Raw genomic sequence first — 25,784 nt, 5'->3', positions numbered from 1 at the left:
TTAAAATCTAGATTCAGATTTCATTTATACTTGTTTTGTTTTGTTTCATGAGACAGGATCTCACTATATTGCCCAGGACGGCTTGGAAATAAATAGCCCAAGGCAGCCTTGAATTTGAGGTCCTCCTGCCTTGACCACCCGAGTGCTGGGATTACAGGCATGAGCTATCACACTGGGACTTTGATTCAGCTTACATGTCTCAGATAGCTCAGAGAAGAAGGCAAACACTAGTTGCAGTAGACTGCATAAGGCCAAGAACAAAGCTCAGTAAAAGGGATAGTTCACTTCCTTCCTTACAACACTTAAAATCAGATTTAGACTTACAGAATTGCCTGAGGTTTTCAGGGGGCTCCCATTATGCCTGACACCTTTAGTCACCTCAGGACATTTGCTGAATTAATGTCAGGGATCAATCTACTACTCACTGGGGTGAAATTCAGGCTTCCTCTTTTGTCCCTTCTCTGCCCTGGGATCCCCTATTACAAGCTCCTCCTGGCTGTGACAGCTCTCTGTCATCATTAGGATGCTCTTCTGAGGAGGAATGCTCCTCCAGTGGGATTTGATTGATGTTTTCCTCATGATTCAACTAGGGTTATAGGCTAAGGGCAGGAGGATCCCAGAGGCAAAGCACCATTCTCTTCAAACTGTATCAAGGACACACACTGTAGTACAATTGCACGACTCACTACCATACACATTTGGGAAAGACACTTTTCCCCTCAAATCTTAGGTATGGTCTTCCCGATGTCCAAATAATCTTGATTTGCTTTCTCTTTCAACGAGTTATTATATTTTTCAGAGTGAAATTGGAGATCAAATACTCAGGAGTAGACAGAGAATTTAATGACAGGGGGACTTCTGGCCCAGAACTCCTTCTCATCTACATCCATTGCCTTCTCCTCGTTCTCCTGACAAATCAAATCACTTCCCACTTGTGGGACTGTTCTCATGCCAGAATACAAACCAGGTGGCTGCTATCAGTAAAAGACAAGAGGAATCACCAATTGTGTCAATCACATCGTCCAGTACATTTTTAGAGAGCTTTAGTTTGGCTAAATATAGTTGTAATCCGTTTCTGTTGCTAAGCATTGCATTTTTATTAGGTGAGGTACTTGGTTTGAAAAGCAAAGTCCGGGTCTCACAGTGAAGTGCTTGGATGAAAAGATGTCAACAGCTCCAGTCAGTTTGAACTCAGCAAGGTGTGGTGCACTTTACTGAGTCCCCTGTTCCAATAGACGAATGGAGAAACCTGCTTTATCGTACATCCTGCTTTACTTCGTCTGTCTCTGTGCCTCTTGCACACGTCATTTCTGTCACCCACAGCAGAGCTGAGCTATGACTGTGACTGCTCAGCTGTGTCTGTCTAAAGTCATGTGCTGCAGGTGACAACGAAACAAATAGCTCACGCAGAAGAGCAAGGGCAATCTGCAGGAGAGAGAAGCAAAAAATTATACAAAACCCTTCTTCAGGAGAAGACTGTAGCATTAAATCAGACAGCCTTCTGCAGTCTCTGGTTGCTGGAGGCTGTGGCAGGTAATACAGGCAAGTTTATGTAGAGAATTCTTCTCTGGCAGATGAGGAAAAGCAGAATGGCTGGCTGTATTGTCTCTCCGAAGCTTATGAGTCTGTGTCTTACGAAACAGGGCTGGACTAAATGTGCCAGTCAGGCTTCTTACTTCCCAATAAGACACCAGAAATAGATAACTTAGACAGAAAAGGCATATCTGGGTAGAAATTGGATAGAGGGATCCACCATTTGTTAGTGTGTGGCCCACAGCTAAGCACACTTTGTGACTAGTTGGACTTTTTTGATATGCCTATGCGACTCACATTGCAGGCACATAACAAAACATAGGTGCACAGCCAGGCCCGTTTGTGTGCATTCTGTTTGTAGCTGTGTTCATGCTATTGTAGCAGAATTGAGCAGTGACAACAAAGCCTGAAATGCTTCCCGATGTCTCATTTGATTCAGTATCATAGCCTGGGTGGCTTAAGAAACAAAAATGTGTTTTCTCACAGTTCTGAAAACGAGAAGCCCAAGATCCATGTGCATGGTTGATTTCTCAAGAGAGTTCTTTCTTTGATTGTGGATGATGGTGTTTTCCTGCTGTGTTCCAATGTGGCGGAAGGATACAGCTATCTGGCTGATAACTCACAACTCATTAGGGCTGTAATTCCATCATCAGGACCCAACTTCCTGATGTCACCTAACCAAGCATTTCCCCAAAGGGTCCACCTCCAATAAACATAACCTTGGAGGCTATGATGTTGACTTGTTAAGTTTGGAGGTGGAGGGAACACAATTTAATTCATAGTAGCTTAGCTTACTACACCTTTATGGAAAAGGATGGCTCATCTTTGTTTACACGGAGACACAAAGACTCTCCAAGACAGTGTTTCTCAACTTGTGGGTCCTGACCCCTTTCAGGGTCAAATGACCTTTTCATAGAGGTCATCTAAGACCACTGAAAACCACAGATATTTACATGACAAACTCATAACAGTAGCAAAATTACAGTTATGGAGTAGCAATGAAAATAATTTTACAGTTAGGGATCACCACAACATGAGGAGATGCACTAAAGGCCTTCAGCCTTAGGAAGGCTAAGATCCTCTGCTCTAAGAGCATAGTGTCTTGTTGCTTGATCCCACCTCACAAACTGTAAAAACTGATGCAAAATGCTCAGTATTTTCTAGTTATATAACTGCATTCTAGAACAAAGCTGAAAATTTTGTATTGCCATATGAAAATACCAGAACCCAGTGTATTAAAATTTACAATATCATATACCTAAAAATAAAAACCTACAAAAAATAAATCAGTTGAAGCTGCTAAAAACACACACACACACACACACACACACACACACACACACACACACACACTCGTAAAGATATTACTGGTAAGAATATTAAAACAACTATTGTTACTATGTTCAAGATACTTAAAAAGTTAAACAGACATAAAAATATGTTAAATCAAGATTCTAAAGACTAAGAAATTTAAAATCTGAGAAGAAAATCACAGCAATGGGATTCACGGCAAAAGATCTGTAAACTTGAAGACAAAGCAAAAGAAGGCATCTACAAGTAAAGCCCAGGAAGAAAACGTTAGCAAAAACTTCCTAACAAGAATGAAAGCATCCTTGCTTAGAACGTGTGACAGCCTCAGAGACTAACACGCCACCAGTATCCTATAGGTGAGGGGAAGGAACACACAATTTGAAGAAATGAAAAATTTTTATTTTTGTTGAGAACAAGAAACAAATGGATAGAAGAAACTCAGCAAATCTTCAGCCCAAAAATGTCATGAAGAAAACACCACAAAATCCTATCCCAATCAAATAGCTCAAAAATCAGTGATGAAGAAAGAATATTTAAAGGCAGTCAGTAAAAAAACAGACAAATGTTCAGAAGAGCAAAGATAGGGATTGCCATAGATTTCTCCTAAGAAATAACACAAGGCTAAGACAATGGAGTGACATCTTTAAGCGGTTGAAAAAAACTAAACTGTCATCTAGACACTTAGCCCAGTGAAAACATCTCCCGAGGATGAAGGGGAATCAGAGGTGTTTTTTGACATAAATGCTGAAAGAATACATCACTAACAGACTTAGCATACAAGAAACATAAAGGAAAAGTTTCAGGAGGAAGGAAAGTAGCACCAGACCGACAAAAGGGGTAACTCTGAGGGAAAAATATATAAGGTTATTTTTCTTAAAATTTGAAATCTTTGTAACTTTAAAATTGATGGTTTAAACAAAAATAACAATGTTTTGTTGGTATTATAGTAGATGCGTAAGTAAAATACTGGAAGCAATAGCATGCATACCAGGAGGAAGAAATGGAGGACATCCTTACCTGAATCTTATAGTATGTGACTAGGTGTATCCTAGGTGAATATAATTTTTATATTTATATATAAAGATATATAATTATATATATTATAAACCCTAAAACACCCATTAAAATAGCAGCATTATAGGTAGTAAGTTGATAAAGGAAGTAAAATAGAATCATAACATACACTCATATCATTGAAAAAATGACATCAGTAAGATGTGAAGCAAAAGATAGTAAAGGGAATCAAGACTATATAGGTCAAATGGAATCTGGGCATAGTGGCTTATATCTATAATCCTAGCATTTGGGAGTCTGAGGCAGGAGGATTAGCACAAGTGTGAGGCCAATCTGGGCTATGTAATGAGTTCCAAGATGGCCTAGTCTGTGATATAAAACCCTCTTTAAAACAAAGCAAAATAGAGAACAAACAACAAGACGGCTAATTTGGATCTAGCCATATGAAATGTAAATGGACTAAACATTGTGATTAAAAGACAGAGACTAGCTGGTCATGGTGGTGCTTGTCTATAATCTCAGCACTCAGAAGGCTTAGCTTAGTAGGAAGATTGTGAATTCAAGGCCAGTTTGAGGTATGTACTGGTAAATTTTAACAGTCAACTTGACACAAGCTAGTATTTCCTGGGGAAAGAGTCTTAATGAGGAATTGTCTTGATCAGTTTGGCCTGTGGGCATGTCTATGGTGGGTTATAGTGATAGTTATTTGACTGGGAAGGCTGGGCCCTGAGCTGTGTAAGAGTGAAGAAAGCAGGATGAGTACGAACGGTAGCAGCAAGCAAGCCACATGATGCTTCTCTCTTCCTCTGTACTCCTGACTGTGGGTATGGTATGACAGCGGTCTCAAACTCATTCCACTGGGATGTTGGTGCAATTGCGGACTATAACATGGAATTATAAGCCAAATAACCTCCTCCCACTGCTAAATTGCATTTAGTCGGGCATTTTAATGCAGTAGCAGAAATTAAAGTAGAACAGACTGACAACAAGACTGTATAAACAAACAAAAATAAAATAAAAAGTATTCATGAACACACATGCTCACACACACACACACACACACACACACACACACACACACACACACCAAAGAGAGAGAGAGAGATTAAATAAGAATAAAACCTGAACTAAGCAGAGAAAAGAAATGATAGAGATCAGATAGAAGACTAGTGAAACAGAAAACCAGGAGTAAAAAAAATCAAAAATCCAACTTATCATTTATGTTTTGGAATAAGGTCTTTTGGAAGACATATATGATAATAAACTTACATCCTACATGTTTATGTTCTTCAGATATATATAATATATATATATATATATATATATATATATATATATATCTGAAGATTCAATAACATAAAAAGTATTTAAATGAGCGAGTTCCAAAGAGATATTTAAGATAAATAAAGACTCAAATCAAATAAGAAGATGCTTGGTTCTATTAGTCATTTGGAAAATCAAAATCAAAATCACACCAAATGGACAGTTAAAGCTAAAATGACTGACCATGCTGGAGATGTAGCTCAATAGTAGAGTGCTTGCTTAGCATGTTCGAGAACCTGGATTTAACTCACAAAACCACACAAAAGAAAAAAGCCAACCAACACTGACTGTGCCAGGTGCTAGAAGAAGGCAGAAGAGATGAACACCTAGGTACCGCTGGTTGGAATATGAAGGGTGCAGCCATTTTGGAAAGCAGCTCCATTACACCGCCCAGTTGTTCACTTTTAGGTGTTTCCCCAAGAGAACCGAAAGCACGCGTCTTTACAGACTTGCACATGAATGTGTCTAATCCTTCCTTTGCAACAGCCCCAAACTGGAAACAACCCAAATGCCCTTCGGTAGGCATGTACAAACTTGTGTATTCACACAGTGGATGTCTATGGGTGTCTTCACACTTCACAGAGTTACAGCCAGCACTCCTAGCCTATAGCAGAAGATGGGTTAAAAGGGGAACAGATTTATTTAGATACTTTTACTTAACAATCATTCAGAAATGAAAACTCAAAGACCCAGGGAAAGCAGCCATAAAAAGGAACAAATTAAGCTTGGTGATCCCAGCCCTTGGCAAGTGGAGGCAAGAGGATCAGAATTTCAAGTCCACCCTGGGCTGCATGGCTACAAAACAAGATGTTGTCCCCACAAAAACAAGAGTATGTGTAATACTATAGTCTAGTATTTATACTATATATATATATATATATATATATATATATATATATATTATACATTTATACTATAGTCTAGAAATTGAAAATTATCTGTGTTAGACCCCCGGAAAACTCAGGTATCCGGGATCCCAGGCCACGACTGCAGTCACCCCAATCACCAGGTGGATTCGAGAGCTTGCTGCAAACTGCACGAGGCTTTAACCCCATGTTAGCTTGGGTCTTTCACCCACCCGCCATGGCGGATGGCTAGCAAAAGACAGCTCCTAGGGCCTCCCGAGAGATCTTATAGGACAGCTTAAGGGGAGTGTCTAGGGGTACACACAGGCTCATGATTGGTGTGCCTCCAGGCTTGGAGGGCTTGCCCAGTGTTGATTGGTCAACTGGTTGTTATGGCCCATAGGCCCTCCCAGGGTGGTTGCTATGCTTTGTGCGTCATTGTTGTGCACTTGTCCGTAAAGCACACCCAGGGTCGTAAAGCATAGCGCCACCAGCTAACTTCTGATTGGTTCCTTGTCACTAGGCAGGCATCTGACTTTCTAGTGACTAACTAACCTCTGATGGGTTCCTTGTCACAAGACAGGCATCTGACTTTCTAGTGACTAACTTCTGATTGGTTCCTTGTCACAAGGCAGGCATCTGACCTCTAAGTGACCAAGGCAAGTTTATGACAAGTACGTGTTCGGCTGTTATGGCTGCTGAAAGGGGAGCTGGTCCCTTCAATCTGTAGTGACAGAAAACATATTGGTGGCTTCTGGTAGATGAGCAACGGGGAGATAGAGTAGGAAAAGATTACGAAAGAGTAGGAGGAAACTGTGGGGGGTGGATGTTTCCGTTCTTTCAATTGAGGTGACGATGTTATAATTACATTCTCATGCCAAAATAGACCAAACAATACATTTCAATTATATATCATTTATTGTATATCAATTACACAATAATAAAGTTGTCAATCATGGCCGTTGTTCAAAAGAATCTGGCGTTACCTACACTGAATTTTCCCGTTTTTGGAGTCTTTTCCATTTGATATTCTTTAGTACTCAGAATGATTTGACCCAGGAACTGATAGGGGTGTTTTTTTAATTTATTTGTTTATTTATCTATCTGTCTAGTTTGGGAGAAGATAAAGGCCTGCTCTCTTCTTACAAGTCTTTGCAAAAAACGCAAGGTGATGAGGAGGTGAGTCAGGGTGTTAACTTTCCACATACTCTCCCAGACCTTTGGGGTTTTCCAGTGTCAGCCAATCTAGGGCAGGCATCTTCATTTTGCTTTAGAGAAACATCAAGGGTGAGGGCAAGGTTTCTAAACCAAGCAGGGCACTTGTAGATGTCCCTGTCTCTTGGCACATAGCACATGTGTAAAGTCTGTCTTCTGAGAGAGGACAAAGAGATTATGTGCCTTGCTTAAGAACAATAGGCAATGTCGCAGCCTGTTAATTCCATGGCTTCCCAAGAGAAGAAAGAATTTTTACGATGAGATGTCAGAGGGTCTCCCCATGACAACCCTCCTCTGTATTTAAGCGGTATACTCCACCTCCCAGGGCACCATGCCTCATCTCTAATTGTGGGATGGAAGGTTTTGTCTTACTAAAAGAATCTCAGGCATGGCAAGAATGAAAAGTATTTTGGTTGGGCGGGGTGGGGGGGGGTGGAGTGAAGTCACATGATTGCATATTTCAGTTGTGTAGGGAAGGAACTACTGCCGGAGTATGTTCCAGAAGCTATTTGCTTCCCAGAGGTATTTGGTGTCTGGTGCAAGTAAATTGTAGGCAAACTACCTAAGGACCTCAAACAGCCAGTGGGTTCCATGTTAATGGCCTTTTTCTCTGTGCCCCTGCATTTATAGTTTTGTGTGCCTAAATTTGCATAGTGAACAGTTCTATTTCCTTGTTTCCATGGTAGTTCAGCTGCATCCCCTGGCTCCAAAGCCTCCATCCCAACAGGCCACATAGAGGCTGGACCATAATGTGAAATGTGAGTTCCCACTCAACAAACTTCCCTGCTTTTTATCAAATTTGGCCACTGTATTAATTGCTTTTTCTCCTCCGTGTGGCAAAAATACCCGACAGGAATAACTGAAGGGGAGGAAAAAAGATTTCTTTTTAGCTCATTTCTGTGCCTCATGGTAGAAATGGAAGGTTGGCGTGGCCGTGCCATCCACAGTGATGGGATGTAACAGTAGAAGAGGAAGCAGAGGAAACATGGACCAGAACTGGAAGTGGCTCTAACCTTCAAAGTCCTGTCTGGAGTGACCTGCATCCATCAGACAGGTCTCATGTCCCAAAGGTTTCAGGACCCACCAAAACAGCACCACTAGTCAGGAACCAGATTTTCAAACATGTGGGTTTGTGGGAGCCATTTCAGACTCAAACACAAAAGTTGTCTTTCGGGTCTTCCCCTTACATGGAGTTGTTCAGGACGGCAGTCCATGTTGCTGGTCTGAAACCTGCTAGGAAAGCAGCCTTTGGCCTCAGTCCTCTGGAGACCTAGGAGAACCTGATCCGTGGGTGGAAATGAAGACCATCCTCTGGTAACGTTGTTTCTTCTCAGAGAGGACACCTTGGCGAGCATTTCCAAGATCTGAAGAGAATGAAAGTGCTACTTTAATGTCCACTACTCAGTGGCAACTGTGAGGATACTAGTTAATTGTTAACTTCACTATGGTGGCTTGAATGAGAATGATCCGCGCCCCCCCTCCCGCCCCCCGCCCCAGGCTCAAGTTTGAATGCTTGGTCCCCAATTAACAGAATTGTTTGGGAAAGATTTGGAGGTGTAGCCTTGTTGGAAGAGGTGTGTCACTGGGGGTGGGCTTTGAAGTTTCGAAAGCCTATGCCATGCCTAGTTATCTATCTATCTATCTATCTATCTATCTATCTATCTATCTATCTATCTATCTATCTATCATCTCTCTCCCTCTCTGTCTCCGTCTCTCACTTTATCTCTGCCTGCTGCCTGCAGATCAGGATGTAAAGCTCTCAGCTTCTGCTCCAGCACCATGTCTGTCTGCTTCCTAACACAATGATCATGGACTCACGCTCTAAAACTGTAAGAAAGTTACATACTTTCTTTTGTAAGAGCTGCTGTGGTCATGGTGTCTCTTCACAGCAGGACAACGGTGACTGAGACATTGACACAATGTAGACTTACCTGGGAGGAGTCTCCATAAAGAACTGTTCGGATTGAGTTGGCCTGTGCATACACCCAGGAGAGATCTTATTGTGTTCAGTGGAGTAGGAACGCTAGTCCTGAATGTGGGTGGCGGCGCCATTTCATGGTCTGGGCCCTGAACTTGATGAAAAGGAGACAGCCAGTTAAGCAACAGGAAGCATGCAAGCAAGCATCAGTCTCTGCCCTGACTGTGGATGTGACCAGCTGCTTCCTGCCTTGGATCCCTTGCAGTGATGGACTGTCACCAGATTTGTGAGATGAATAAACTCTCTCTCTCTGTGAAAGTTGCTTTTGTCAGGATATTTTATCACAGCAACAGGAAATGGAGCTAAGACAGCAACATTCGGGACTGGAGGGACAGCTCAGCGGTTAAGAGCTTTGGCTGCTCTTCCAGAGGACCTGGGTTTCATTTGGCAGCACTCACAGGGCCGCTGAATAATCTCTGTAACTCCAGTTCCAGAGGACCTGACACCCCCTTCCGGCCTCCACAGGTACTGCATGCACAAGGTGCATCACACATGCAGGCAAATCACCTATACACATAAAGTAAAAATAATTTAAAAGCGTTATTTGAAAGAATAACATTAGGTTAGTTTATTCCTTATGGGAGACCATCAGCTCCAGCAATCCTCCAATACAGGAAAACATCGGTTGGTGTAGGGTTGGATAAAATAGGCCCTTTTCTTATTCATCACAATCCTATGGCAAGACAGATTAACAAGGAAAGCCAAACAGACTCACTTACTCAAAGGTTTATATAGCACGTGAACCTCTAGAAAAGAATGCCCAGGCAGGCCTGGTTGCACATGCGCTCAGGAGAGTGAGTCAGGAAGATTATGTTAAATACAAGGTCCATCTGGGCCTCAGGGTATGCTCCTGTCTCAAAACAAAAACAAAAACAAAAACAAAAACAAAAACAAAAAAACAAAAAACCACAATACCACAAACTAACACAGTAGCAAAAACTGTCTGTGCTGTTTGATAAAGAGTGGGCATGAGTGAAGAATGTGGCTGGATAAGAGTACCCCCACAACTGGTGGCAGGTGAGGGCCTCATACCTCCCCTACCCCTTTGAGGACTTCCCTTTCAGATTCTCCTCAGCTTTTCATGGAGAACTTCATCTGCCTGGGTTTGGGGCAGGAATCTTCTGGCGTGTGCCTTCTTAAGAGAGAGAAGAAAAGGGAGAGAGACCACTCCAGGTCTTAATGGCTTGCTTGGGGGAGGGTGGGGGAGCTCAGGTCCTCTGCAAGAGCAGCCAGCTCTTTACCACTGAACCATGTCTCTAAACCCTAACTTTGATTTCTCCACCTCAGTTCAGGGGAGACAGGCAGTGAATAGGAGGGCAGACAATCAGAAAGACCTTGCTTCTGAAATTACAATTTTCATTGTAAAGTATTCAAGATTCCAAGGCGCCATACTTCAGAGTATCTCACTGCCAAAAGAGTAAGTCACATCAGAAATGTTGATGGTTGAGTTTGTTTCTCTGTGATGTGAGAATTCATTGAAAAAAATAAATCTTTGTCAGTTTTATTGGCTTTGATTCACCAAGTGCTACCCATTTGGCTGTTAGCGGTCACAAGCACTTTCATTCAGTCTTAATTACTGATATTAAACTTTTAGATCACACACTAAAGTTCACATAATGATATGTGTATATGAGATATAGACAGGCACTAAAAGGGTTAAAGAGGTGACAGGTTCAAAGAGACCTTGTTGAAAGCAAGATCAGAGAACTGAAAACAATGCCAAGAAAGACACTGCAGGTGACTAGAAAAGATACAGAGAGACCAATCTGAAAGGAGAGGCAGACCCCTGGTGGTCTCAGGCACTGAACAGGTTCAGGATGCAAGTTTCAGGGCTGGGTCTGGATAAATAAGGGTTTGAATAGGTCACATTCAGCAATGAAATAAGTTGGAAGCTGAGCCCCAGGACTGAATCCAAGTGAAGAATTAGTTGCCTGTGGATCATGCATGCCCCTGGAGTGTTTGATGATTAGACAGTAAGATATTACTGTGTCCAATTGGGAGTGTCCCTCTGGTGAGGGGGTTGCCTCCATTGTTGGTCTGGTATGCTTGATCACTGCACAACCTGGCTTTTCTTATACTCCTCCCCCACCCCCGTCATGTGTATGAATGTTTTTTTTTTTGCATGTATGTCTGTGTACTACTTGCATGCCTGATCCCCTTGGGGGCCAGAAGAGGGAGTCTGATATCACTGCAATTGGAGTTACAGACAGTTGTGAGCTGTCACATGGATGCTGGGAATTACACCCACGTCCTCTTCAAGAACAGGTAGCACTGTTAACAGCTGAGCCATCTCTCCAGCCCCTCTCATGTTTCCATGTGTTTCTTATTTCATTTGATAAGTTTAAAGGAGGCAGCATTTTATGTTCATAAATAAGTTACTTGCCAGTACTGTGCCTTATGGTTTGTGCTGGACAGAGGGTGTTTTTTTTTTTTTCTTTCTTGTGTCATTCTGCTTCAGTGTTTGTGCTCAAAACGGAGCAAACTGCTCCATGAAGTATTAAGGGATAGATTTAGCCTGGTAGCCAATGTTTTCTGAACTATAGAGCAAGTTTGAGCAAGGGCCAGCCTGAAAACTACTGTTCTATTCAGCACGGTGTAAGGAATGGCAGGCCAAAATAAGCCATATTGCTGATGCAGTGCTGACAAATACACCCCTGGCTGCCAGAGGGCAGAGGCAGGAGAATCCCAACAGAGAAAAGAGTGGAACCCTGCCTGAAAAGCATAAAAGGTTGGGGGTGTAGCTCAGTGGTAGAATACTTTCCTAGCATGCATGGGGACTTGGGTTTGATTCCTAGTATTGAAAAAAACAGAAATAAAAAAGATTTAAAATAATTAAACAAAAACAAACCGTATAGACTAACCATAAGTGAACCCTCATGCTTAAATTTTAACCATCCTCAAAAAAGTACCTAGGGGATTTTTTTTGAGTAAAAGTTAAATCGAAATCTTGAGACTTAAATACATAAACATGAAAATAACAATAAAGAAAGGGAGATACAATCAAAACACTTCCTTGTCTAGTCTCTGTCTCCCAGGTTCCTCCGGAGAGCAGTGTTAACAGTTCTTTAAATATGCATGCCATATACATAGCAAATGCTGTAGAAAGAAATATGTATAGCATACTTATGTATCACATATTCTTTTTATTATTATGGAGTTCCTTGTACATATAAAAGACTATGTTGTGTAAGTGATGAACAAAGATTATGACTAATATGAATACTGCTGCATCCGTCAGGGTCCTGGCAACAGATGGCATGCTGAAACTGTGAAATTGGGGTAGTTTTAATAAAACGACTGTTTGCAAAGTTGCAGGCAGATTTAGGGAAACCAATAAAAGAGAGAGCAGCACTCGGTAGCTTATCCGGGCTTTGTGGTATTTAAAACATACTCGATTCTGAGAATGCTCTTTAAGAAAAAGGATACAAAATTTCCAGTGGAAAAGTAGATACAAAAACGAATTCAGCATGAGGACGAAATCAGGCATAACAGATCTCAAACTTATAAAACTTATATTTTAAAACATCACAAGATTTAAAGGTCATTATCATATAACTACCAGTTGCATCTCTACCGACTTATTTCCTGCTTTGTATGAATGTGGAGTATTTATGTGTGTGGGGGGGCATGTGTATATGTGAGTGTGGCGTATGCATGTGTGTGAGTGTGGGGTATGCATGTGGATGAGTGAGGTATGCATGTATGTGAGTGTGGGGTATGTGTATATTAGAGTGTGAGGTAAGCATGTGTGTGAGTGTGGGTATGCGTGTGTGTGTGTGTGTGTGTGTGTGTGTGTGTGTGTGTGTGAGTGTGAGTGTGGGGTATGCATGTGTGTGAGTGAGGTATGCGTGTGTGTGAGGGTGGATTATGTGTGTGAGAGTGAGCTCTGTGTGTATGTGAGTATGTAGTTTGCTTGTGTGAGGGTGAGTGTGGAGTGTGTGTATTTGTGAGAGTAAGGTATGCATACATGTGAGTGTCACGTATGCATATGTGTGAGTATGGGGTATGCATGTGTGTAGCACATGGTATGCATGCATGTAAGTAGGGCATGCATGCATGTTAGGGAAGGGTATGCATGTATGTGAGTTTGTGCATATGGAGGCCAGAGGAGAGACATCAGATGGTCTGCTCTATCCCTCTGCCATTCTTTGGGGACAGGGTCTCTCACTGATGCTAGTGCTGGGGTGGCACCAGGAAGTCCCAGAGAAGACTCCTGTCTGTCTCCCGCAGGGCTCGGTTACACTCAGTTATCACATGGGTGCTAGGATTCAAACTCAGACCCCATGCCTGTTCAGTAAGTGCTCTTATCCACCAGACTATTTCTCTAGCCCACTCTTTTGTTTTTGTTTGATCACCACTTCATATGAGATTGACATTATTTACCAAAGAAAGAATGGAAAGCTAAATTTTTCTTTCCTCTGTGTAGAAAAAGCCAACGGCTTTCCTTTTAGGGGAGCATAACTTTGACATTTCAACATGTTCATTGTGCTCAAACACCATGCAGCTGAATACAAAAATAAGTTAATAAATAAATTGTAAAATAAATCACAATGTTTTAAGAAAGTTTAATGTTTTCTGTTGGGGCGCATTTGTAGTTATCCTCGGCCACATATGACCATGGGAAACATATCTGGACACTGTTTCTGGGTGTGTTTTCTATCCAGTGGGTCCAGGAGTGTCTCTCAACAAGGGAAGAAGGGCACTGTAGAGGTGTGACTGGGAAACAAAGCACAGCACCTTGTGTGTGTGTGAGTGTGTGTCTGTGTGTGTGCGTGTGTGTCTGTGTGTCTGTGTGTGTGTCTGTGTGTGTGTGTATGTGTCTGTGTGTGCGCGCATGGTTGTGTGAGTGTGTGTGTCTGTGAGCTTGTGTGTACATGAGTGTGTGTCTGTGTGTGAGTGTGTGTGTATCTCTGTGTGTGCGTGTGTGTGCGTGTGTGTGTGTGTGTGTGTGTGTGTGTGTGTGTGTGTGTGTGTGTGTGTTTCAAAGATCAAGGCATTTTGCAAAGCTAAGAAAACACCCAATTCATTTTCATGTGCAGGACTAGTTTCGTCACTTCCTTATCAGGAAGTACTCAGCCTCCTGCTCCCACAGGATAAAATTGAAAAATCCTTTCTCAGCAGCCTCTTTAGCACCATTCCATCTCATCTTCTGGATTCATCCCTCATCTCCCCCACCCCCCTGCCACACACACCAGTTCTTCATAGAGTACACCTGAGTAACACCCAGCTACTCACTGTCCCCAGCCTTTGCCCGAGAATTTCTCCTCAGCTTGTCCACCCGGGGAACTGACTTCTTGCCTTGAGTGGCAGACAAAATCCTACCTGCCAGAAAAGCCTTTCTCAATACAGTGTCCAGGCTTTTTTCTTTGTCATGGTCTTCTTCTCCGACACAATTGCTGTAGGTGTAGCTCCTCACTAGCCTGCAGAGTTTCTGAAAACCATGAGCTAGGACTTCCAACCCTTATATGCTGTCACTGCTGCACAGGGCCTAGCACACAAGTAGCTGCTTTGTAAGTGTGTGATTTTGTTTTGTTTAAACAAATTCTCACTACATAGGCCCAAATTGCCTAGAGTAATGATCCTCTTGATTTAGCCTTCCAAATTGTGGGATTACAGGGGTGTTCCACTGTGCCTGGCCAGTAAAATGGGCTTTAAATATGAGCATAAAGCAACTGCTATATGCCTGAACTTTCGCCAAAATCCTGTCTCATTTTGTGCTGTTAACAATCCATGAAGCAGTGTTATTATCTTTGTTCTTTTTATTCTTGTTTGTTTGTTTGTTTTGAGACAGGGTTTCTCTGTGTATCTCTGGCTGTCCAGGAACTCATTATGTAGATCAGGCTGGCCTCGAACTTAGGGACCCACCTGCCTCTGTGTCCCAAATGCTGGAATTAGAGCCATTTGTCATCATGCCCAGCCTATTATTCTCTCTCTCTCTCTCTCTCTCTCTCTCTCTCTCTCTCTCTCTGTGTGTGTGTGTGTGTGTGTGTGTGTGTGTACAGGTGCACGTGTGTGGAGGAGAGAGTACAACCTGAGGTGCTGTTCCTCAGAAACTGTGGTCCTTGTTTTTTGTTTGTTTGTTTGAGACAGGGTTTCTCTGTGTAGCCCTGGCTGCCCTGGAACTCTGAGACAGGGTCTTTCTGGGCTGGCTAGCCAGTGAACCCCAAGGATTTTCCTATCTCCACCTCCCTAGCTTTGGGATTATAAACATGTCTTTAGCCATGGTCTGTAAAGCTCTCCCCATTCTGGTTAAACAATGACAATTCCCCAGGACTGATGTGACTTGTTTTTCTGCATTCATGCCCATGTCCCTCTACTGGTCCTCCATGATAGTGATACTGGCTACAAGAGATGTCTATGAATGCCGTACTTTTCCTCAGTCCATCTCCAGCCTTATTTCCCCAGACACACCTCCTCAAGCCAAAAGGGACACATTTCAGTTCCTTTCCCCTTCTGCTCTATAACTTCCCTAAGAGGCTCTGATTCTTGGACTGAGGACTCCTCTGCAAATATTTCTTGTATATAGCTAGTGTTGTCATTCATTTCTTTGTCTGTCCTACTCCCTGACTTTATAGCATTCACCAGCATGCATGTTTATTATTATTATTATTATTATTATTATTATTATTATTATTATTATTATTACTATTTATGTGGTTTCTGGGGGACCATACTCTTGTCTTCATGCTTTGCAAGAAAAGGCACTTAGCCAACTCTGCTGCCCCCAGACTATTAACGTCCTGATCCTTGTAGAGGGTTAGAATCCCAAAATACATCACTTCAACATATGGCTTATTTTAACTTAAAAAACAATGGAGAAACAGCACAGGCAAAAAAGTCCCTGTGCCCTCCTCCCTATTTCCCTAAAAGCAGGACATAAATTTCCATTTGTGATTCTGTCTCCCCTGACAACCCTAAGGTAACTCCAGAATCACCAAGAGGAATCAATTTAACAAACTTTACTAAAATAGCCCTCATTTTCTGCTAGTCTTTGCTCCCCATGTACTTACCTCCCACAGTTTGCCACCCCTAAAAGCCCTTGCTAGTTCTCTACACATTCACTGCCTTTTGTTAATGCTGTAAAAGAGCCTTGATTCTAACCACCCCTCTAGTTACTATCTCTGAGTTTCTCTCCTAAGGCAAGGGTACCTTGGATTTGCAAAGTCTGTCTTTTGTAAGTCAGTTTCCAGCCTCCACTGCAGAATCTGGGGTTTGGGGAAAACGGGGGTTTTGCTTTAAACTCCCTTACAGTTTACAGAGAAAGAAACTCAATACGTTTAAATAATATGGCCACAGCTGTTTCAACCCAGTTCTGTCTGATGTCAAAACTGTGTGCTGGAGCTGGGTGGTGATGGCAAACACTTTTAATCCCAGCACTCAGGAAGCAGAGACGGGAGGATCTCTGAGTTCGAAGCCAGCCTGGTTTACAGATCAAGTTCCAGGACAGCTAGGGCTCTTACAAAGCAAAACACTGTCTCAAACCAAAACAAACAGGCACCTTTGTTTCTCTAAGCAGTTAAACTACAACTTGAGCAGCCATTGGCATCTGCCTATGGCAGGGCTGACCCAACTTCTGAAATAACAGAAGTAGTAGATGACTCTCGCTTCTCTGAGAGATCACAGCCCATTAAGCTTCTATCCCATCCACCCCCATTGACACTCTTCTTTTCAAGGTCATGGGTGCTCTGTCCTCTCAACCCAATGACTACTTTCATCTTTTTTTTTTTTTTTAACTTTCGATGGAGTATTTCATCTCCTTCCCTCCCTTCTTCCCTCCCCTCCTCTTCTAACTCTGCTCTTTCATCTATCTTTAAATACTCAACTTCCTCAGAGAGGGCCTTGAACCAGCCTCTCCCCTGTCCATCTCTTGCCCTTGGTGATCTCTCTCAGTTCTGTGAAGTTTAGGGGAATCCACACGCTGTTATGGCTACAGCCTCCAGCCTCGATGTCTGCAAACTCAGATGCCTAAATTAGTCCATGTGATTACTCGTTCCCTAAGTGTGTCCTCAAATTTCATGGCAACTCCTTGTTTCTTCCCTGAGAGATTTCTTCTCCCACTGCTCCAGTCACCTCTGCTGTGTGACAACCTATTTCAAATATTAATGGTTCCGGAATCTAGACAGAGCATCATGGGACTGACTTATTTGGGCTCCACATCTCAGACCTCAACCAGGAAGAAGCTGTGGTTGAAAGTGAAATACCTGCCCCATAGGTGTGTGTGTGTTTGAACTCTGATCTCCAGCTGGTGGTGTTTGAAGGTTGGGGAACCTTTAGGTGGTGGAGTCTCACTGGAGAAGTGGGTCACTAAGGGTAGGCCTTGAGCTTATAAAGTCTGACTCTACTTCCTGTTTTATGCTCCTACCATGCATGCAAACAGTGTGACTGGCTGCCTCATGTTTCTGCCGCCATACTTTTTCCCTTCCACCATGGCCTGTAAGCCAACACAAACCTTTCCACTTTTAAGTTGCTTCTTGTCAGGTGTTCGACAGAGTTGCTAACCAAGTATAACTCATGAAGAAGACTCGGAGATGAGGGTGACTGAACAGAGGGAGCTGGAATCGCCTGGAAGGCAACTTCACTCATATAGCTAGTAGTTGAGGCTGGCTGCCAACTGGACCTTAGCTGGGGCTATTGACCAGAACATTTGCATGTAGTCACATGACATAGCCCAGGCTCCTTTCAAGGTGGGCAACCTCAAGTAATGTATTTCCCAGGTCTATCAAGCAAGGATTCAGTGTAGGAAGATAAGACCTACAAGGCCAAGAGATGAGCCAACCTGGAGTCTACCTGAGGGCCTAGCGACAGGCACTGTCAGAGGTCTTGATCATGCCTGCCTAGCCAGTGAGGGGCAACCATTCAATGCCAATGGATCAGAAGGCAGCCTAGGGCTGGGAGGAGGGTATATAAGGCTCTCCCCATTGTTGAATAAATGAGTCTGCTGTTTGCCTTTGATCTGACTCTCTGTGTTTGAGGCCATACCTTCTCACCCACTTCCCCGAGGGAGCTCTTAGGACCAACCCAGCAACAACTCAGCACAAAAAGTAGAGTTTGCATGGCTTTGTGTAGTATAATTTTGAAAGACCACGTTACTCTATTGGTTAGAATGGTATTGGAAGGTCTTAGGTCTAAGGGAGGGACAATACAGCACACTGAGGCAAGAGAATATCGGTTATAGTAAGGTCTAGAGAGCCTTGCATAAAGGCTACAAAATTAGTGCAGGAAAGAAACTAGTTTCAAAGAAGAAACACTCACACTCCCTCTACCACCACTAAATACAGCCACTGGCATAGGCACAGAAGCCCTCCAGGGTGTCTGAAAGTCCCTAGGGTTCATTATAATACTATAATATAAACCCCTAGGTGGAAATTTAATACTAGTGAAACCAAAATGCATGAAGTTGTATGTAGAACTACATGTAACAGGACATGTGTGAGAAAGCCCGAGAATGACTGCCCCATTGTTTACAATGCATCAATGTTGAGTTTCTAAACTTTTTTTTCTTCTCTGGAACACACCTCCCTTGGGAAGTGTACCTTTTAATAAACTATCCCTGCCTCCGACACTAGCCTCCTGTTTCTAATCCTCCGTTCCAGGACATTAGAACCTGAAAGTCCTCCAGACATGCCCACTGAACCCCCAGAGCAGCCAATATCACCCCCCTCACCGGGTGGCATAAATAGTACAAGCCTACGATCACTTCATATCACTCACTGGTCTCATTGCTTCCATATTTATCACTTTCTAACACATTTTCCATCTAGCAGTCAAATGTGATCTTGCTAAAATGAAGCTCGTCATTTTCTCTCAGGCAGCCATTTGCAGCCAGGACTTACTCTTATCTTTAAAAGCCCCCAGTAACATCTGGGTCCTCTCAGAATTTAAGGTCACTTTCTTGTCCCTCCACCCTCACCCAGCATCATTTCCCCTGGACCAGGCCACACCCCAGCTATGTCAGAGCATGGCTCAGTTTCTGCTCCATGGGTTTGCTCCAACTGTATTTTTACTGTGGCTTGCCACCCCCCTTCCCAATCCAGTTTTCTCCTTTGTCTAGTTGTGGCTCTGTGAGACCTGAGTACCCACTAAGGTGACTTTTACATATTTATTCCACCTCTTTATGTACACTTCCACATTGCCCCATTTATTTTCTGCAGCGTTCATTTTACAATCTAAGATATTTATTTAAATATTCACTTTTTTATGTTGGACTCTTATTAGAATGTAAACTCCATGAGGGTCCTATCTGACAGCTTTATCCATAGCATCGATCACAGTGCCTGGCACACAGGTGCTGAAAAAAAATACTTGTTTTAATACAACAAAAGCAAGAAGGTGGATAAGTAAATATTCTATTTTCCCAATGGCAGAAAAGAGGAGCCATTTCCTTCTGCATGCCTCTTTAGACAACGAGAAAGAATTCCCTTAAGAGATCACTGCCTTGAGAGCCAGGGGCCAGATGCAGCCTTTCTGAGGTCCTGAACATCTGATCCATGCCATGAATAGACCTGGCATCTTGAATCATAGGCTATCCCTGAAGGAGGCAAGCCTGCCAAGTGATCAAAACAAGTAAGTCACCTGCACTCCGTTAGTGACTGACGTAATTAAACCAGGCTGCTCTCTGAAGCTTGTGGGGGTCTGTGATGGGTTTCCCACGAGCCTCATTTTCTTTCAGGCACTCATTGGCAACTGGGCCTGACCATTGCTTTCAGATAATCATCTCTGCAATCATCCCACAATTCCAAACATTCAAAGTCACCCACATGATGGTTTCCAAACTCCCTGGACTCATTACAACACCACACTTAGGCTTTTTAATCCCCTACCCCCATCTGTGAGCCATAGGCATCTATCTGAGGAATCTAAAGAGAATCATAATGAAAATCATAAATGAAGAGTCATAATAAAGTGGCTGTGAAACCATCCTGAGACTTCTGCCAGCTTCTTTAAGCTTGTAAATAGCCTTAGGCATCAAAAGACCAGCACACTTAGCTACCCAAGGCCTAACGACAGTCTCATTAGACCCAAGTTCCCAGGTTCGCTTTACAGGTTCATTTGGCCTCATCAAGAAGTTACCTTCCTTCCTTTTTATCCACATCACATCTTCAGACAAGGAAATATACCCCCAGCTTTGCTCCGAGGAAGCTTCTGCTCTCTCTGTATTTTACCTCTTACTGTGGGCTAGCTCGCCATGTTTCCTCTCTGTTTTATTCTTGAGAAGGTGTTTAGGTCCCTCACAACCTGACACCTTAATTGATATAAAATGGAAGCTTATTTATCTCTTTTCTTTTGAAACTCGAGAAGCGTTTGTCATTTATGATGTGAAAACAAAAACTGCAACAAGCACACTGTATCTACTTGGCAAAGGTCCCTGTTGAGTTTGAGACACCCCCTTCCAATGTTATGTTCTGACCGTGCCAGCTTTTTGGTACATTTCACTGGCTGCAGTGTCATATGCTTGAGGTCGCAATTCATCTCAATGGCTTGGTACCAAGTGTGCAGTATGAGAGTCACAGAGACCTGAGGAGTGGTGTAGCTGGCTCCCATGCTAAACCTGTTGCGACATCAGGGTGGGGTGGTTTCTCACGCCATTCTGGGAACAGTGTGACTTCTGAATGTGGAATCTGCTTAGCTCTCCCCATCCCCACCGGGCGTTTAGACTTTTAAATTTAACTTTTCTGATATCTAAAGAATGGTTCCATGGCCAGGAAAAAGAGAAAAAATGTTAATGAGCAACATTTTTATCCGTTCTCTAAGCCTTACCCGAGTTGCCCAATTCAGATTGGAAATCTTTAGTATCCATGCCTGATAGAGCAACCTGGAGAACAATTCATTGTGACTGTTTTTATCATCCCCAGTTCCTTCAAAGAAAGGCAAATATTTACTCCATCCGATACTTTGTCTCCAGTCAACTGAGTTTTTTAAAGACAAGGTCTTTTTGAGTGCTTTGTTTCTCTTAAGTACTTTGTTAAGTTTCCTGTTCTGCAGTGGTTTGGTGCTGCTCCATCTGTTCTGGGTTTCCAGAGTTTTCTTTTTCTTTTTCTTTTCTTTTTTTTAATCTCCTCAGGAAATTCAATGGAAAAAGGTAAAGCTTGACTGCCAGTGGATTTTTGTTTCTCCTCTTTCTGGGAAAGAGCCAGTGTGTGTTTAAAAATAGACTGGAGAAATATCTACAGCTTGAGATTTATTCAATTCTCTATTTGCTGTAAAATAAAAAGCAGAATTGGTACATCTGAACTAAAATAACCCTGTAGTTTTCACCTTTTGGAGCAAACAGTTCACCACTGCAGTCTTCAGGAGATGCCAGCTTCACTACAATAACCACATATTCTTACTTTTTGTTTAGCCTGACAAAAGGAAAGAGGAGATTTAGATTATTACAACTGTTCCATGAGAAACACTTGCCAATCAAATATGTACATATATATATATATATATATATATATATATATATATATAGTTATTATGATCCCAACGTCAGATATCCAGGGAAATAAAAATATCCAGGTAATAAAAAAAAGAATGGCTTACTTTTAAAGTTTCCTTAGTGGTGGGCAACATTATTGAGGTATGACTGACATATAATAAAATTTATAAAAGCTAAATATACAGTTAGAGGATACAGAGTAGTTGATAAAGCAAACAGTGTTTTTCAAGTCATCCTCAGACACCCCTGAAGGCCTGTGTTAAAAACCCAACAAAGCACTGGGATGAGCATGATGCATGGACTTCTAGTGACAGATGTGGTTTGAAGGGAAATAGCCCCATGGGGAGTGGTACTATTAGGAGGTATGGCTTTGTTGGAAAACTGAGGGGGGCCATGCTCCAACCCCAGTAAGCAGCAGAACTTGGCAGCTTCAGCCGCAAAGTTCTGGCTTTAAGAAAGGGGTTATGGAATCTTCCTTCTTGACTAAGGAAAGCTGCTGAGGTCGGGCATGTGTCAGGGGAATCCCTGTTAGCATCCAGGCACACCTTGGGCCCCCTTGGGGCACCTGACTCTGTACACAGGTGCAAAAGGTCCCTTTAAGAGACATGCTCTGCCTACTCCCACTCTATTTCTCTCAATGTTTCTCTGAAGAGGCAAGCAGCTCTTTTCTCTCTCTCTCTCTCTCTCTCTCTCTCTCTCTCTCTCTCTCATTTTTCTCTCCCCTCTCCCTTCTCTTCCCTTACTCTCTCCCTCCCCCCACTAAAACTTCTCATATAAGTTTTGTCTGCATAGTATGTTTGTCCCTCACCCAATGTACTTTGGATTCACCTGCCAAGGTCCAATCTCTCCCCATATAACCGTCCCTGCATGGAGGCCTAGAGAGACCATTGTGTGAAGCTGTGAAGGTGAAACCTGGATTACCTTGGAGACCCCAAGATGTTGGATATGCCAGAGCCATAGGATACCTGTGGAGGAGAGCTGCTAACAGAATGGAACTAGCCCAAGAGAAAGCAGTGTGTTGCAGTCAGTTATTACACCCAGATCTCAGAGTGCCCCAAAATTAAACAAGGAGACCGAATCCTGTATATATAAGCAAAGAGGTTTTATTCAAGTTCCAACTTGGACTCTCCATGTGTCCAACACATTGGCATGATCAGAGAGCCTCGAGCTCAGTTGGGGTGGGGATTTTATTAGCAAAGGTTGGTGTGGGGGAATTTCTAAGGTTCAGGACCCCTGATTGGCTGACATTTGTCTAGGGGTGTCTCAGAGAAAGGGGATAGGTGTGTGATGGACTAAAGGACATCTTGTAATCCTATCTACAATGGTTGGAATTTAGGTATTTTCTCCTTGGATGGTCCCAGGTAGTCCCAGTTTGTGTTATTTCCTAGAGTCAGATATTGTCTTAGGGTGAACTGAAACTTCAGGCCTACTTTCTGGTTGGTCTCTATTGAGCCTGCTATGCAGCTTTGTACAAAGCTGCCCTGGGCCCTACATCAATAAAGCTGAAAGGAGTTTTATATCAGACATGGAGATGCAGAGTTTGGAGTTTGCCCAGCTGGATTCTGGTCTTGCTTTGGTTCAGTGTTTTCTCACTATGCTCCCTTCCCTGCATTTTGAAATGGTAATGCGTATCCTGTGCTATTACATGTTGGAAACGTGTGATCTGCTTTTTGATTTTACAGGGATTACAATTAAGAGATTGTATGAATCTCAGAAGAGAGTTTGAAATTTAGAATTTTAAGTAAGTTTGAGGCTGCTGTAGACTATGGGGACTTCTGAAATTGAACTGAATTCATATTTGAATTACGATATAGCTGCAAAAGCCTATGGGGAGGCAGGGAGTGATTCAAAAGAAAATGGCCCCTATAGGGTGTGGTACTATTAGGAGTTTTGACCTTGTTGTTGTAGGTGTGGGCTTGTTGGAGGAAGTGTGTCACTGTGGGGGTGAGCATAGAGGTCTCCTATGCTTAAGCTACACCTAGTATAGAACACAGAGACTCCTTCTGATGCCTACAGATCACAATGCAGAACTCTCAACTCCTTCTTCAGCACTATGTCTGCCTGCTAGCCATCAAGTTCTGGCATGATGGTAATGGACTAATGGACTAATGCAAGCTACTCTGTGGAATATTCCTTTATACTGTATGAATATGTGTCACTATGACTGGTTGAATAAAGAAGCTAGTTGACCAATAGCTGAACAGGATAAAGTTAGGCAGGAGAGCCAAACTGAGAATGCTGGGAGGAAGAAGGGTGGAGTCAGGCGTCTCCAGCCTGACACAGAGGAAGCAGGAAATGTATGAAATGAGGTAGCAAGCCATGACCCATATGGTAGAATTTCGAGAAGAAAGATGGGTTAATTTAAGTTCTAAGAGCTAGTTGGTAATAAGCCTGAGCTATTGACTTACTATATTCATAATTAATATTAAGACTCTGAGTGGTTATTCGAGAGTGGCTGCTGGCACAGGAAAACTCTGCCAACATTACCCCAACTAAATATTTTTCTTTATAAGAGTTGCCATGGCCATGTGTCTCTTCACAGAAATAGAAACCCTAAGACAACAAATTAAATAAGGTGATTCGAATACATTTGTATCCATTGAGCCATTTTGTCAGCTCTCACCTAAATTACTTCCTTAAAGATTCCATCTTCAAAGTCCACACCCAGTGAGATACACTTCCTCCAACAAGACTACGCCCACTCCAACTAGGCCACTCCTCCTAATAGAGCCTATGGGGCCATTTTCATTTAAATCACCATGGGGGTGAATTGAAATGAGAAGAGTATGGATTGTAGAGGCGAGGTAATCCAAAATGACAGTGAAGCCACACCTGAGAACAGACAAGGAAAGAAAAAAAGCACTCTGGAATTTTATCCAGTGAGAACATCTTTCTAATAGACTTCTTCAAATATACCAAAGTTGTAAAGGCTTTAGCCATAGGTCTGGCATGATTGAGGAAGCCCTTTGGGCACAAGGGAACTAATGAGAAATGAATTCCAGGGTCACATACCCTTTTTTTTCTGTTATTTAATAAGTCTTCAAGGGCCAGGCAGTGGTACCCCATGCCTTTAATCTCAGCACTTGGGAGGCAGAGGTAGTTCCAGGACATCCCAACCTCCCCTGCCCCCAAGAAAAAGTCTTCCTCTAAGGACAAAAGTGAAGTCCATTAAGACTACACACTGCTCCTGCTGAGGACCAGAGTTCAAGTCCCATAACCCATGTCAAGGGGCTCACAGACACTTGTAGCTTTTTTTTTAAACAAACAAAACAAAACAAAAAACTCTTTCCAAAGTAGTTTCATTACATAGCAAAGGTGACTGCTGTGTTTGCTATATTTACTACCTTTTCCATAGGGCATAGTGAAACCCTTTGAGCATAAAGTCACTTGTCTGGGAGCAGAAAGGCTCTGAGATCCATGTTTACTGACTTCTAACATGGTCATTCAAAATGAGCTTTGAACCTGGTGTGGTGACCATATCATTCAGAAGGCTGAGGCAGATGAGTTTAAGGTCAGCCTGGGCTACAGAATGAAACTCCCATTTCAAAAACCTAAATATAAACAAATAAGTAAATAAAATGAAGTTAGGATTAGACCATAATTCTCCTTCATGGAAAAGTTAGGAATCAAGTAGATAAACAAGTAGAAGGACATCCTCAAAAGCCAGCAGTACATTTGTATTTTGTGTTTTTGAGGCAAGATTTCACGTGTCCACAGCTGCCCTTGAACTCATCAAAACCTTCTGAGAGGCAGAGTTGTAATCGGGGGAGCATACCTGTCACAACTAACTCAGGACTTCCTTTGTTCACTAGCCAGAGGGCACAGAAAGGACTGAATCTTCAGGTTGCTTTAAAAGTTATGTAAAGATCTGCCAGAAAGATGGCTTAGTGGTTAAGAGTACTAGTTGTACTTGCAGGGCACCCAGGTTCAATTCACAGCACTTACATGGCAGCTCACAACCGTCTATAACTCCAGTTACAAGGGATCTGATGCCTTCTTCTGGCTTCTTTGGGCACAGGGTGCCCACATATACTCGTAGGCAAAATACTCATACTAATAAAATAAATCTAACAAAAAAGTTTTTTATGTTAAGTGTACAGCCATAGAGGAAGATCCCTGATAACCCCTGCCTTCTACATGCTTA

General features: G+C 42.6%; 1 pseudogene; it reads right to left on the bottom strand.

Annotated features, from left to right (window-relative positions):
- LOC113836282 overlaps positions 1-20,760 on the bottom strand; it is a 55,878-nt pseudogene extending 35,118 nt beyond the window's left edge.
- Between the last annotated feature and the right edge of the window lie 5,024 nt (positions 20,761-25,784).

This window comes from Cricetulus griseus, chromosome 6 (assembly GCF_003668045.3).
Source record: "Cricetulus griseus strain 17A/GY chromosome 6, alternate assembly CriGri-PICRH-1.0, whole genome shotgun sequence".
Classification (NCBI taxonomy): Eukaryota; Metazoa; Chordata; class Mammalia; order Rodentia; family Cricetidae; genus Cricetulus; species Cricetulus griseus.
This window is presented reverse-complemented; position numbering and strand designations above follow the sequence as displayed.